Source organism: Mustela nigripes, chromosome 1 (assembly GCF_022355385.1).
Source record: "Mustela nigripes isolate SB6536 chromosome 1, MUSNIG.SB6536, whole genome shotgun sequence".
In the NCBI taxonomy this organism is placed as follows: domain Eukaryota; kingdom Metazoa; phylum Chordata; class Mammalia; order Carnivora; family Mustelidae; genus Mustela; species Mustela nigripes.
Window position 1 is genome coordinate 206,388,652 of NC_081557.1, and position 13,003 is coordinate 206,401,654.

Consider the following 13,003-nt stretch of genomic DNA (forward strand, 5'->3'; position numbering starts at 1 on the left):
ACAAGGACTTTCCAAGTGGCTTAAGGACCTCAATTTCCAGGTTGTCGGAGGCCAGAACAATGTTCCTTCCCCATTTGCCCCCAAGTCCCCCAACCCACGTCTCCTGCCCTCTGAGACAGAGGCCTGGCTCCTCCACTCTGGACGGCAATCCAAGCCCCAGTGTGGGCGGAGCCTCTCCCTTCCAGGCACCGGGGTGGGCCATCTCCATCTTTGTCCCTATATACCTCCTCAGGGGCAGGACTGGAGACCCAGCAGCTGCTGTGGCTCGTGTTGGCCATTCTGGATTCTCACGTAGGGCATGGGGAGAGAGGAAATCTCTGTTTCTTTGTTTGGTTGGTTTTTTAAGGAACAGGACTTTTAAAAAAAAATTATTTCATTTTATTTTATTTTTATTTTAAGCAGGCTCCATGCCCAGCGTGGGGTTCAAACTCATGACTCTGAGATCGAGAGTTGCACACTCTGCGGACTGAGTCAGGAGCCCCTGGAACGTCTTGTGCTCTCAGAGCAATTGTCTTGTAGGAGCTAAGCAAAGAGCTTCTCAGGAGAAGGACTGAAGGTATGTCTAATCAGTATGACTTACTCGCCCTCCTAATCATCTCTCATTTATCTAGAATGCGGAAGGGAGATGATGGCCCCAACAGTGATTGCCACCTTTGTTGGAATCGAAAGATGAAGCCAGCCTTCCTCTCAGAGAAAGCATGTCTGATTGACTTCATACATTGATGGGTGGGTGCCTTTGTGGTGGGTATTTTCCACAAACTGAACAAAATCTATAAATCTATAGCTCCAACATTTTGATGAAATTGCACATAAAGCATATGACAGGGGCATGTAATAATTTGGTGGGGGGAAGTGTATTGAAATTAACAACATTTTCATTTCCCTAATTCTTTCTGTGTACTTCCAGTTACACAAAGGGTCTTTGATGGTAAGAGGTATACAGGACAGCTCCCAGATAAATTTGGGTAGATTCTTTTCGGTGTCCTTTCCCAGGGACTGAGAGAGTGGGACCCCAACAGCCAATAGCTGGGTGACATATCCCTGGGCAAGGCAGGGGCTTTCCAGCAAATCAAAGAAAAGTCAACAAACTGAGAAGATCATAACCAAGTTGTCCACTGACTGACCAGTAGAAATGGTTTAGGGACGCCTTCGTGGCTCAGTGGGTTAAAGCCTCTGCCTTCGGCTCCGGTCAGGATCCCAGGGTTCTGGTATCGAGCCCCACCTTGGGCTCTCTGCTCAGTGGGGAGAGCCTGCTTCCCCCTCTCTTTCTGCCTGCCTCTCTGCCTACTTGTGATCTCTGTCAAATAAATAAATAAAATCTTTTTTAAAAAAAAGTTTAGATGATGGATCATTGTTATTTGATTTATTTTTTTTGGCCACATATCTTTGAAGGAGTTCAAAGAAGTAAGTGACATTTCTATAACAAAAGATCTTTCCTTCCCATCAATGTATTTATATGAACATATTTCTTCCATACTTACATGGTAAGTATTGAAAAAAAAAAAGAATAAAATCTACCTTGAACTATGTCTCATTCTAACTATCAGCAGTATTTGTCTGTGGGCACCACAAACTAATTCACAAAATAAGGCCTATCCATACTGCTAACAAACTTCTAGTAAAACTGTACTTTCATGTTCAAGATTATTTATCAAAAGGTGGAACATAAGACTGGGTTACAAAGTATTTTGGTAATGGTAACTCAACCCAAAAATAAGATTTTTGAGCCTTGCCGTCAAAGAAAATTAACTTTAATTTATACAAGGAAAAAAATGATTTGATAACAGTAAAATAGTTTTCAGTGTAAAGATAAATTCTAGTAAATTAGGATAAAATTCCAGGGGAAGTGGAACAGAGATAGAAAGTCACAGAAACGATGCAAAATGCTTAATTGTCAAAGAGCTTGTCATGCATTTTTTTTTTTTTAAAGATTTTATTTATTTATTTGTTAGAGAGAGAGAGAGCAGGAGCACAGGCAGACAGAGTGGTAGGCAGAGGCAGAGGGAGAAGCAGGCTCCCCACCGAGCAAGGAGCTCGATGTGGGACTCGATCCCAGGACGCTGGGATCATGACTTGAGCTGAAGGCAGCCGCTCAACCAACTGAGCCACCCAGGCGTCCCTGTCATGCATTTTTTTAAAAAGATTTTAATTATTTATTTGACAGAGATCACAAGTAGGCAGAGAGGCAGGCACAGAGAGAGGGGGAGGTAGGCTTCCCGCTGAGCAGAAAGCCCGACACGGGGCTCGATCCCCAGACCTGGGATCACCACCTGAGCCGGAGGCAGAGGCTTTAAACCACTGAGCCACCCAGGTACCCCTTGTCATGCATTTTTTAAGTGGGTGATAGTGAGTATGAAATTGCTGTGGGATTTAGGTTCCATTGATTTTATTTAAAAGAGCATCATAACAATTTTGTTGACATTAGGGGCGCATGGGTGGCTCAGTAGGTTAAGCCTCTGCCTTTGGCTCAGGTCATGATCTCAGGACCCTGGGATTGAGCCCCATATCAGGCTCTCTGCTCAGCAGGGAGTCTGCCTTCCCTTCTCTCTGCCTGCCTCTCTGCCTACTTGTGATCTCTCTCTCTCTCTCTCAAATATATAAATAAAATCTTTTAAAAAATAAATAAAAATAAAATGTCGACATTAGCAGGACAGTGGCCATGGAAGCTGGAATCTATTTGGGAGTGTATAATAATTCACCTGCCAAATTAGGGAGCCCTGAAAATGGATGTCGTCAGAGGGCTGGTCCCAGAGCGGGCCTTTGCTGGCAGTCACCTGCGAGAGAGGAACGGGAGTGGGGCATGAGTGGCATAAAACCAAAAGAATAAAATAAAACAAAATAGGGCGCCTGGGTGGCTTGGCGGGTTGCCTCTGCCCTCGGCTCTGGTGGTGATCTCAGAGTCCTGGGATAGAGCCCCACATCAGACTCTCTGCTCGGCAGGGGGTGCCTGCTTCCCCCTCCCCCTCTGCCTGCCTCTCTGCCTACTTGTGATCTCTCTGTGTCAAATAAAGAAATAGAATCCTTAAATAAATAAATAAAGTAATAATAAAATGTCAACATTTACAATGTATTAGGAAATTACATTATTAGCAACTCTGTAAATTTAGCATGAAAAACTGAAAGTCCAGGATGCCTGGGTGGCTTAGATGGTTAAGCGTCTGCCTTCAGCCCAGGTCATGATCCCTGAGTCCTGGGATCGAGTTCCACATCAGGCTCCCTGCTCAGTTGGGAGCCTTCCTCTCCCCCAGCCCCCCCCCTCTGTCTCCCATGAATAAATAAATAAAATCTTTTTGAAAAAAGGGAGACAATTTAAAAATTAAAAAAAAATAGAGAAAAATTGAGAGTCCACTTAAAAATACACAAGAGACTATAGTAGAGCCGGGGAGCGGGGGGTTCCCACCCCCTGACTTTTTTAAGGTGGCTGTGAGTAGAGATCACGACTCAGAGGAGAACCCTTCCAAAGCAGACCAGAATAGGATGACCTCATTTCCCTGCAGTCCCTTCCTGTAGAGCTGCGATTTGTGTTTATTTGTTTGAAGATCCGGAGATGATGTTCAGATTGTGAGTGTCCACTGAGAACACATGGGCTAAGAGCAGTTGGAGGTCAAGGTCACCCTGCTCTGGGCAAGCCTGGCAGTCTGGCAGCGCCAGTAGACCACGGGCTGGCACCGGGTGCGGCCCCCGGAAATGAGCGGACTCACCGAGGCCCCCGCTTCACTAGGCAGGGCAGGAGACTCACCCCACTCTTACTGCAGTGGGGGCAAGATGCTAAGGTTTGCCAGAGGGCAGTGAGGCACACGTTGGGAAGGTAACCAGCGAAGGACACACAAACCCCCAAATCTGTCTGTATGAGAGCACCAGCAGCCCCAAATGCGCATTTCTCCCGAGTGCTGCCTTCCTCCGTGCTGGCCACTGGCCCAAGTGCTTTCCTTAGCACTTAAAGCCATTTCCCTAGCACTAAATGGCTTTCCTCCATTGTCTCCTGAGTAGGGAGTGATGGGACCCTCGTAGCCTGACTCCAAGCCGCGTGGTGCATATGGCACAGGTGCAAACACAGACACATTTGGGACCCAGAAGAGTTGATTTGAGGCTTCACCCTTCTGCTTGCAATGCTCTGATCTCTCTGACACTGAGCTACTATGGGGGACCTTCAGGCCCCAATCTTTCCGGGCAGTGGTGACTGCTCTATGCCCGGAAAGGACTCTGCTATCATCAGAAAAGTTTGTGCCTGAGTTTAGAAGGCTGAAGTCTCTATTTCAACTGTCAGACAAGATAACACAGGAGCACAGCCCACCCTGACTTCCTTGGCTCTGCTTGGCTCTGCTTGGAGCACAGTCTGTCATTTTTCCTGCTTGGCCGTCCCTAGATGCCACTTGGGGCCTGAGCAAACTTCCTTCCTGGACCCCCAATAGCATAGCAGCTGCCCCAAAGTTAGGTGCCATCCCAATGACCCCCCAGTAGCCTCTTCTGGACATATGTGTTGAGTGGGCAGAAGCTGTGGAGCCTGTGTTCAAGAAGTCAGGGCATGGTAGGGTGGTGGAGTTGAAACTCAGAGGCCTGGGTCTTGCCCCTGCAAAACCACCCAACTCGGGCAGCTGGCTTACCCTGAGCTTCATTTCTTCACTCTGATGTGCCCAGCTTTTCCCCCGTCAATGCAATGGAGATTCAGGGATGAGTCAAAAAGGCTTTTACTTCCAGGCCCTCCCAGCTTCATGGAAGAGGCAGCCAAATAGTCACAGGCCCTGTGCTGGGGCAACAGGAGGACTTCCTGGAAGAGGTGAGGTCTGGGCACCATGTTCCTCTTCTGTTGATTGAGAGGGTCGTAATAACTCATGCTTTTTTATTTCAGAGTATAGTTTTATTGTTAACTGCTTTGTTATAAAAGTAATATGTGCTCCTGATGAAAACTTTCAAGAGAACAGAAAGGTCGTAAGTGAAAAGGTCTTTGGCTCATCTCCAGAAGGAACTATCATCCACAGTACCTCGTAGAGCCTTCCAGAAATGTTCTCTGGGCATGGAAACCCATGTGGGCAAAGCCAAGAAGCCCAAATCAAGGGTCACAACAACTCCCACTTCTTGAGTGTTTGCGAGGGGCTCACTGGCAGTGTTTGGAAACAACATCTCCTGGACATCCTTGTATGTGCACAATTGCCCAGATACGGCATGACTGCAGGGCCATAGGGAGCACAGAAACAAATTTCCGTGGTTAGAGTCCATCCTGCTCCTGCTGGACCTCCTCTGTGGTTGAGTTACCATGTCCTTGGTTTCCAGACAGGGAAACTGCAGCTCAGAACATCGAAGTGGAATGGTAAGGCCTCATGGGGCTGGAGGCAATTCTGTGCCATGAATCACCGTGTGAGGCCCTGCAGCCCGAGAGAAGCCACGCCATCCTCAAGTCCTGGCTTCTGGGAGGGTAAACAGAACTCTGGCGAGCCGGAGGCTGGTGTCGAAAGCAGAGGCTTAACCTGAAAGTGCAGGCCAGGGGTGCCTGGGTGGCTCAGTCTGCCTTCAGCTCAGGTCATGATCCCGGGGTCCTGGGATCCAGCCCCGCAGAGCCTGATTCTCTCTCTCCTGCTCCCCTTGCTTGTGTTCCCTCCCTCTATGTGTATGTCTCTTTCTGTCAAATAAATAACAAAGAAAAGAAAAGAAAGAAAGAGCAGGCCAAAGGGTAGCACCGCCCTTCCCCCCGTGGGGCTGCAAGACCAGACCCACTGCACTGACCAGTCTCTTTGCATTCAGGCCGCTGACCAATGCTCCTGTCCATCCAGGGGGTCACGTGGGGCCGGGGCTGTCCCCAGATATGTCGCATGGCCACTTTGACCCCATGATTCCACTTCTGGGAGGGGGCGTCCTAGGTGCTAACTTGGTGAGTAAAAGGTTGTGATCTGGGCGCCTGGGTGGCTCAGTGGGTTAAGCCGCTGCCTTCGGCTCAGGTCATGATCTCAGGGTCCTGGGATCGAGTCCCGCATCGGGATCTCTGCTCAGCAGGGAACCTGCTTCCTCCTCTCTCTCTCTCTGCCTGCCTCTCTGCCTACTTGTGATCTCCCTCTGTCAAATAAATAAATAAAATCTTTAAAAAAAAAAAAAAAAGGTTGTGATCTGCAGTGGACCCTGGCCTGGGGGGGCGGTGGTGGGGGGATTGTGGAGAAGCACTTTGGCTACTTTGAATGTTTTTGTTTTTTAAGGATTTTATTTATTTATTTATTTGACAGAGAGAGAGAGAGATAGCCAGAGAGAGAGAGAGAGCACAAGCAGGGACAGTATGGGCAGAGGGAGAGGGAGAAGCTGGCTCCTCGTTGAGCAGGGAGCCCGATGTGCTCGATCCCAGGACCCTACGATCATGACCTGAGCCAAAGGCAGACGCTTAACAACTGAGCCATCCAGGAGCCCCCGGATACTTAGATCGTCGGTCTCTGGCTGCCTGATCCTTTTTACTTTTTAGTTGAAGTGAAATTCACAATGAAAAAACATCAACTTAAAAAAAAATTTTAAATTAGAGAGGACACACATGCATGGAGGGGTGCAAGGGGGGACAGAGGGAGAGGGAGAGAGTGCATCTCAAGCAGGCTCTTGAGAGCCTGACACAGGCTGGATCCCATGACCCCAAGATCACAGCTGGAGCCCAAATCAAGAGTCAGATGCTCAACCTACTGAGCCCTCCAGGCAGCCCCCAAAATCAACTATTTTAAAATATACAACTCACTGGCATTCAGCACCTTCACAGTTTTAACCCCTACCTGCATGTAATTCTAAAGCTTTTCCATCACCCCTAAAAGTGGCTCCCTACTTGGGAAGCAGTTACTCCTGCTCTCCCTCCCCCTCCCCCAACCCCTGGAGACCACCCATCAAGGGCATTCTGTCGCCCCAGGATGTCCTATAAATGGAATCCTACGATGTGTGGCCTTCGGCCATCGGCTCTGCCCCCTTGGCGGACATCACCTACGTTCATCTGCATGGTAGCACGTCACTGCTCTGTCCAGCTGAGTGATCTTCCACTCGCGGGGAGAGGACAAACGGTGTTTATTTATTGTTCTAGCTGCAGACACGTGGCTGTTTGCACCTCTGGGCTCTTGTGCCTGTGTTGGGATGACACTTAACCTACGTCAGCTTCACCTGTCACGTCTGCAGAATGGGGACAAGGAAAGGACCTACCTCGTGAGGCCACTGGGAGGCTGAGTGGGTTAGAGATGTGAGGCCCTAGCCTGGCGCCTGGCCAGTGCTCCACTGTTGATTCTGCTGGGGTTTGCTCATAATCTGACATTTATTAAGCACTTTATTAAGCACTTACTGTGTACCCTTTCAAGTCCTATGCCTGTATTAATTCATTCATGTCAATGTTTTTCCTTCCTTCATTCATTCCTCCAGCAACTCTGTGGGTGTAGGCCCCACTGGTCATTTCAGCTTTATAGAAACCCTGGGCCCTGAGAAGACTGCTCAAGAATGGCCTGTGGAGGCAGGAATTGAACCAGCTGACTTGACCTTCAACCCGCCTTGTGTTCTTAACAACTTTCTGGTCTACACTCCTTGGGCTGTTTACACAGCCATTCACAGGTATGTCTGTGGTCGTTACCTCTGGACTGGGGACTTTGGGGGATTTTCGCCTTGTTTATCTCTGGACTGTCTCTCTCACCTTTCTGTCATTGTTCGTTTTTACAACGAGCAAATAATAATTCTATGATCAGAAACAAACACTAGATATGATTTTAGATTATAACACCTATCTATATTAAGTGAAAAGAGCCAGACACGAAATTTCAGCTTGATCCCAGTTTGTCAAAACGTGTATAGAAAACCCCCAGGGGACTGTTCCCCCAACATACTGATAAGGTTTGCTGAGCCCGACGGGGTGACTGTGATGTTTGGTGGAAGTCTGTTGTGCTTCTCGCTTTTCCAGCTTATTTTGACAACAGACATAAAGTATTACTTTTATATTGAGAGAGAGAGAGTCTGAACACAAAAGACCCACTTTCCCAGCTAGGACCCCTGGGCGTCTCTGCCTCAGCTGGTTGGGCAGGTGCGTCTGACCCACTGACAGCCCAGGAACTAGTGTGAAGCTGCCAGGTGGGAGGGTCCCACACCAAGGAACTGGCCCAGGGTTTGCTGGCTGGACACTGCCGTTTGTCATTCCATCTCCATGCAGGGACACAGAGACACAGATAGGACATACCAGCCTCAGGGACCCCCCAGCGCCTGGATAGGGCCACCTCAGCCTTGGGCTGCCCACCCAACCCAGCCACCTCCCCTTCCACCGGAATTCCTGTCTGCCCCGCCCCCGCCCCCGGGGTGTGCTTCCCAGATCCTTGTGCTCCCTCTGGTACAATCAGGTCATCGGGTCCTCCCTCCCCACCCCTGCCAAGTGGACAACTCTGGAGCCCCTTCTCCCTTTGCCCAACACGCACTTGAGTCTTGGCCCCGTGCCCTCCCTGGCCCCGGTTTAAAGAGATCACGAGCTCCAGGAAAAGCTGGCTGAGCCTCCCCGGACAGGATGCTGTATGCAGCCAGGATGGCCAGTGAGATGGCCTAACCCAGGACGCTGTCAACACAGCAGGGCAGAAGGGCTGGACCGGTGCCACCTGGGGGATGCCACTCCCCGGGGCGGTGACGGATGGGTGGGCGTTGGACGACAGGAGCTGGGAGGAGAAAGACTTCTCAGCCAAGGAAGGGCGGGGAGGGCAGAGGACACCGCCTCTGACCCCATGGCCACCTCTGCCTTGGCAGGACACCCAGGCGAGCCCAGCCCAACCCCGACAGCCCCTGCCAGGAAAACAGGTCAGAGCAGGACGGACCCAGGCAGCACTGGATGCTAGCTGGGCTGGGACACACAGCTTTAGCCGAGGAGGGTGGGTGGCCTGGGCTGGCCCCTTGGTTTCCCCGGGGCTGTCATTCCCTCCGGGACATCCAGGCCACCCAGGCAGGTGGCAGTCAGTCACAGCCCAGCTGGCCAGGGGGGGAGGGCTGCCCCCCAGCCCAGACCACAGGATGGGTGGGAGCCCTGTCCCCACCCAGCTGTCCTGACACAGCCCCACCCAGGATCTAGGCTCAGCCTCCTGTGGGCTGGTCATGCCCTTTATAGCAGGAGGAGGGACCTGGCCACAGAATGCAACCACGCTGAGCCTCAGTGTCCCCATCTGTAAATGAGGATGAGTTCTTCCCTCAGCTCTCAGACCACATCCTGTGAGATAATGTTGGAAAAAGCACATTTACGTTGGAAGCTCATTCGCATTGGCTTGTTGGTACTATTGCTACCATTCTTATGACTTTATTATTAGTGGTGGCTATTACTGTGGGAGAATGCCCAGTCTGGTGGGAGAAGAAGACAGATCTGGATTTGATTCCAGCTCTGCTCTGGGTAGCTATGAATCAGGGCAGATCGCTATCCCGAACCTCTCTTTCCCTTCTGCAATCACACAGGCAGTGTGTGTGCCTGGGCTCCGCATCGGGGCGTGGCCAGCCTCAGGGAAAGGCCAAGGTCAGTCCAGAAGGGCAAGGCTCCGCGAAGGCAGCTCCAAAGAAGCAGCGTCCTCTTGGACCAAGGCCAAGCCACTGCCCGGGGCTCCGGGTGTGTCCCAGCCTGTGGCTGACCCCTGTGTCCCACCCAGTCTGCCCTGCTGACTCTTAATGACCGCTCGGCCGCCAGCCGGTCCTGGCCTTTCAGGAGGCATCGCCTCAAAGGTGCTGCCACCCCCTTCTACAAATAGCACTGTTGAGCTACCGGGTGGGAAGGCCCTGTGCTGGGCATGGAGCCCACGCAAGCAGCAGACCAGCGGAGACAGACAGACAACCACAGGCTGCCCGCCAATCATACCTGTGCAGACATGCAGACACAAGGGTCGGGGGCTTGGAAAGGGTCGGGCAAGGTTTTGAGGAGGCAGCCTTCGGCTGAGCCTTGGAGGGGCCACGCCCTGGCTTCTGCCCCTCCAACCACTTCTTAAATCCAGGCTGACACATACTTGGGGCTTCATAGGGCCTGGTGAGTGCCCATGGACTGAGGGAAGGAAGGAAGGAAGGGAGGAAGAAAGAGACACTAGGGGGCGAATATTGTATTGTCTTTATATCAGACTCTGAATTCCCTGGGGAAACAACTCAACACTGCAAAATTACTTAGTTCAGCTTCTTAGGGTGGGGAGAGAAGCATGGGAACATCTGGGGACTGAATAGTGTCCCCTCCCAGGCCTTCTCCTCCTCCAGGAGTTAAGTAGGGCACTCCCCAGCCGAGACTGCCCAAGACCTGGGAAGTCCTGATGGTCAGAGCCTTTGCGGTATGGTGTGGCCTTGGGCCACCCAGTGACCTCTCTGGGCTTCAGTCTTCTCACCTGTGAAATGGGATCGTAAGCACATACAGGGGTGTGTCAGGATGGGAGGGTTAGCGGCGGCAACGCTGTGCTCCTGCGGGATTGTTAACCTGCTCCCTGCTCTCAGGAACCCCCACTGGCCGTGCTCCTGGGCATCTCAGTGCCAGCCGCCAGCCTTGCTGACTGAGCACTCCCTCCCCCTCCCCCGCCTTTAATGATCAGGTCTGTCCCCACACCCTGGTGTGACTCTGCCTGAATGCATGCGTTTAGGCCCCATAAAACAGGGCGACAATGAGCCATGTCAGAGCTGAGCAGAGAAGGCATTCCAGGGGCCTCCCAAAGCAAAGAGACACTCAGCAGGGCAGTCTGGGGCTCATGGGGGCAGTTGGGCTGTGTCTGCCAGAAAGACCTGGCCAGGCCTGAGACAACCCTCCTTAGAGGGGAAGTGGAGGAGGGAGACAGACAGACTGAGACAGAGAGGCAGAGGGTAGGGGACAGGGAGAGGGAGCCGGGGAGAAGATGAGCTTGAAAGGACCAGAGACAGGGTCAGAGTCAGGGTCAGAGGCACAGAGAGAGACCAGGAGTCAGGAAGGTGGGATGGAGAGAGGTCCTGAGGGCAGGTGGGTGGGGAGGGAATTTTTCTGAGGGGCAGCCTGGATAGAGCAGCTCCGAAGTAGGGCCTGGGTGGCTCCTCCAAAGCACACAGGAGCCAAGGTGGGCACTGGAGGGGGGGGGGTGTGGCCACCCCTGCAGCCCATGCACCGGTGCCAATCCACACGCGCTGCCTCGATTCTGGGCAAACACGGGTGTCTGCTTGTACTTCAGGTACACACCAGCACAGAGCACACACGCGCACCATCACTGACCAACGCTCCCAACGGCACACGTGCCCGTGGGCTCCGGGCCAGGTGCATGTCTGCTCAGCACAACCCAGGGGCTCCAGTCTGCAGGGGAGGCAAGGGCAGAGCGGGGACCTGCTCCCCCAGGCTGCCTGTGTCCTGGGCCCACAGAGCCCCCTGAAGTAACCGGTGGGGCCCTCGTGCTGTGGGAAACCAAGGCAGAAGAAAAGTAGATCAAATTAAAGGTCTTTCTAACCTGCAGCGCACTGGCAAACACCTGAGCCAGGCACAGTGTCAGGTTCCTCCGAGAAGCCCCCAACTGTCTTCTGCTTTCCTAGAGGGAAAACCCGTTGTGCCGACTGCAAGGCCTCAGGTAGCTGATAGGTCCTCTTTAACATATGAAATTTATTTTGAAAACCTCCAGGGTTCCTTACCAGCAATCCCAAGCATCTAATAGCCATCAGGATAGCCATCCCTCCCAACCCTGGGGCAGCAGCTCTTTCTGCCCAAGGGTCCTATCCTGGTGCTTTCATAAATCGGCAAAAACTGTCTTTGTACCAAAGACAGCTCAAAAATTCTTTCTCGGGTGTCAGCCCGCAGACCTCACCTACCTTCCAAAACTACATCAGATATCAGCTAGATTAAATGAGCACCCACCCTATGATCTCATTTTAACTTGATTACCTCTGGAAAGACCCCACCTGCAAACAGTCACAGTCTGCAGTATGGAGGTGGGTGGGTGCATGGGTTAGGGCTTCAACCTATGGATTCTGGAGACACACAATTCAGCCCACAGCACTGCCTTTCATCTGACACACAAATTCCTGCTCCCTTGCCTCTGACAAGGGTTGCCCAGCTTCAACTTGCATACCTCCCGTGTCAGGGAGCTTTCCACCTCCCAAGGGGAAAAAACGGTGGGCAGTGATTTCTGGCAGCGCCTGCCATCCTTGAGAGCAGCCCCACAGGGAGGCTGAATTCTTTCAGCCCTCCAGAAACTGAGAGAGGGCTGTTTCATCTTCGGGAGCAATTCAAAGCGGGTTGGTTTCGCCCCAAACAGCAAGAGAGCTTGCTTGTTTTGGAAGGCAAATTCAAAGGCAGATTCCTGCTGCTAGACTTATCTGTGTTTTGTTATCTGCCTTGAACAGAAGTGGCTTTGGAAGCCCTAGAGTGTGGATGCCTGGTTTGCTCAGATAAATGTCTGCACCCAAAGGAAGCTATAAATAGGTCACCAGGGAGGGGGTGGGTAGCTTTAGGGGGGGCCACTGTGAAACTGAAATTTTTTTCTTCCCACCCAAAAGAGCTGGATTGTTGTGGGGTCCCATCCAGATGGTGAGAGGGAGCCACTGGGGACGTCGCAATCAAGTCTTACTCAACTCAGTTTGGCTTTAAGACTCCATTCCCAGAAAATAAAAAATAAAATAAAAATCCATTCCCAGCCCAGCAAAGGAAATGATTATTATTTTTGTGCCCCGATTTCACCCTGCCATTCTATTTTTTTTTCTGAGAATTTTTCACATCCCAAACGTAATACACGTTTATTATAGACAGGATGAAAAACGAAGTTCGGTGTGAGGAAGGGGATGAACACTACCTTTAATCCCATCACCCAAAACCCCTTAACACTGGATGCACCTCTCTCTCTCTTCAGTGGGATTATACTTTTAAAAAACAGATTATACTGTTTCTTGCACCCACCAGAGGAGACACATCCAATGGTAAACAAGACAGCCAAGGGCCCATTCCCTTGGAGCTCACAGTCCGGAGGGGAGACCGAAAAAACACACAGATGAATTTGCAGGGCATTTATAGTTTTCTTTGTTACAAATAGGACTACAGTGAATCCCTGTTCCGTGGACCGCCGGAACCCATGCA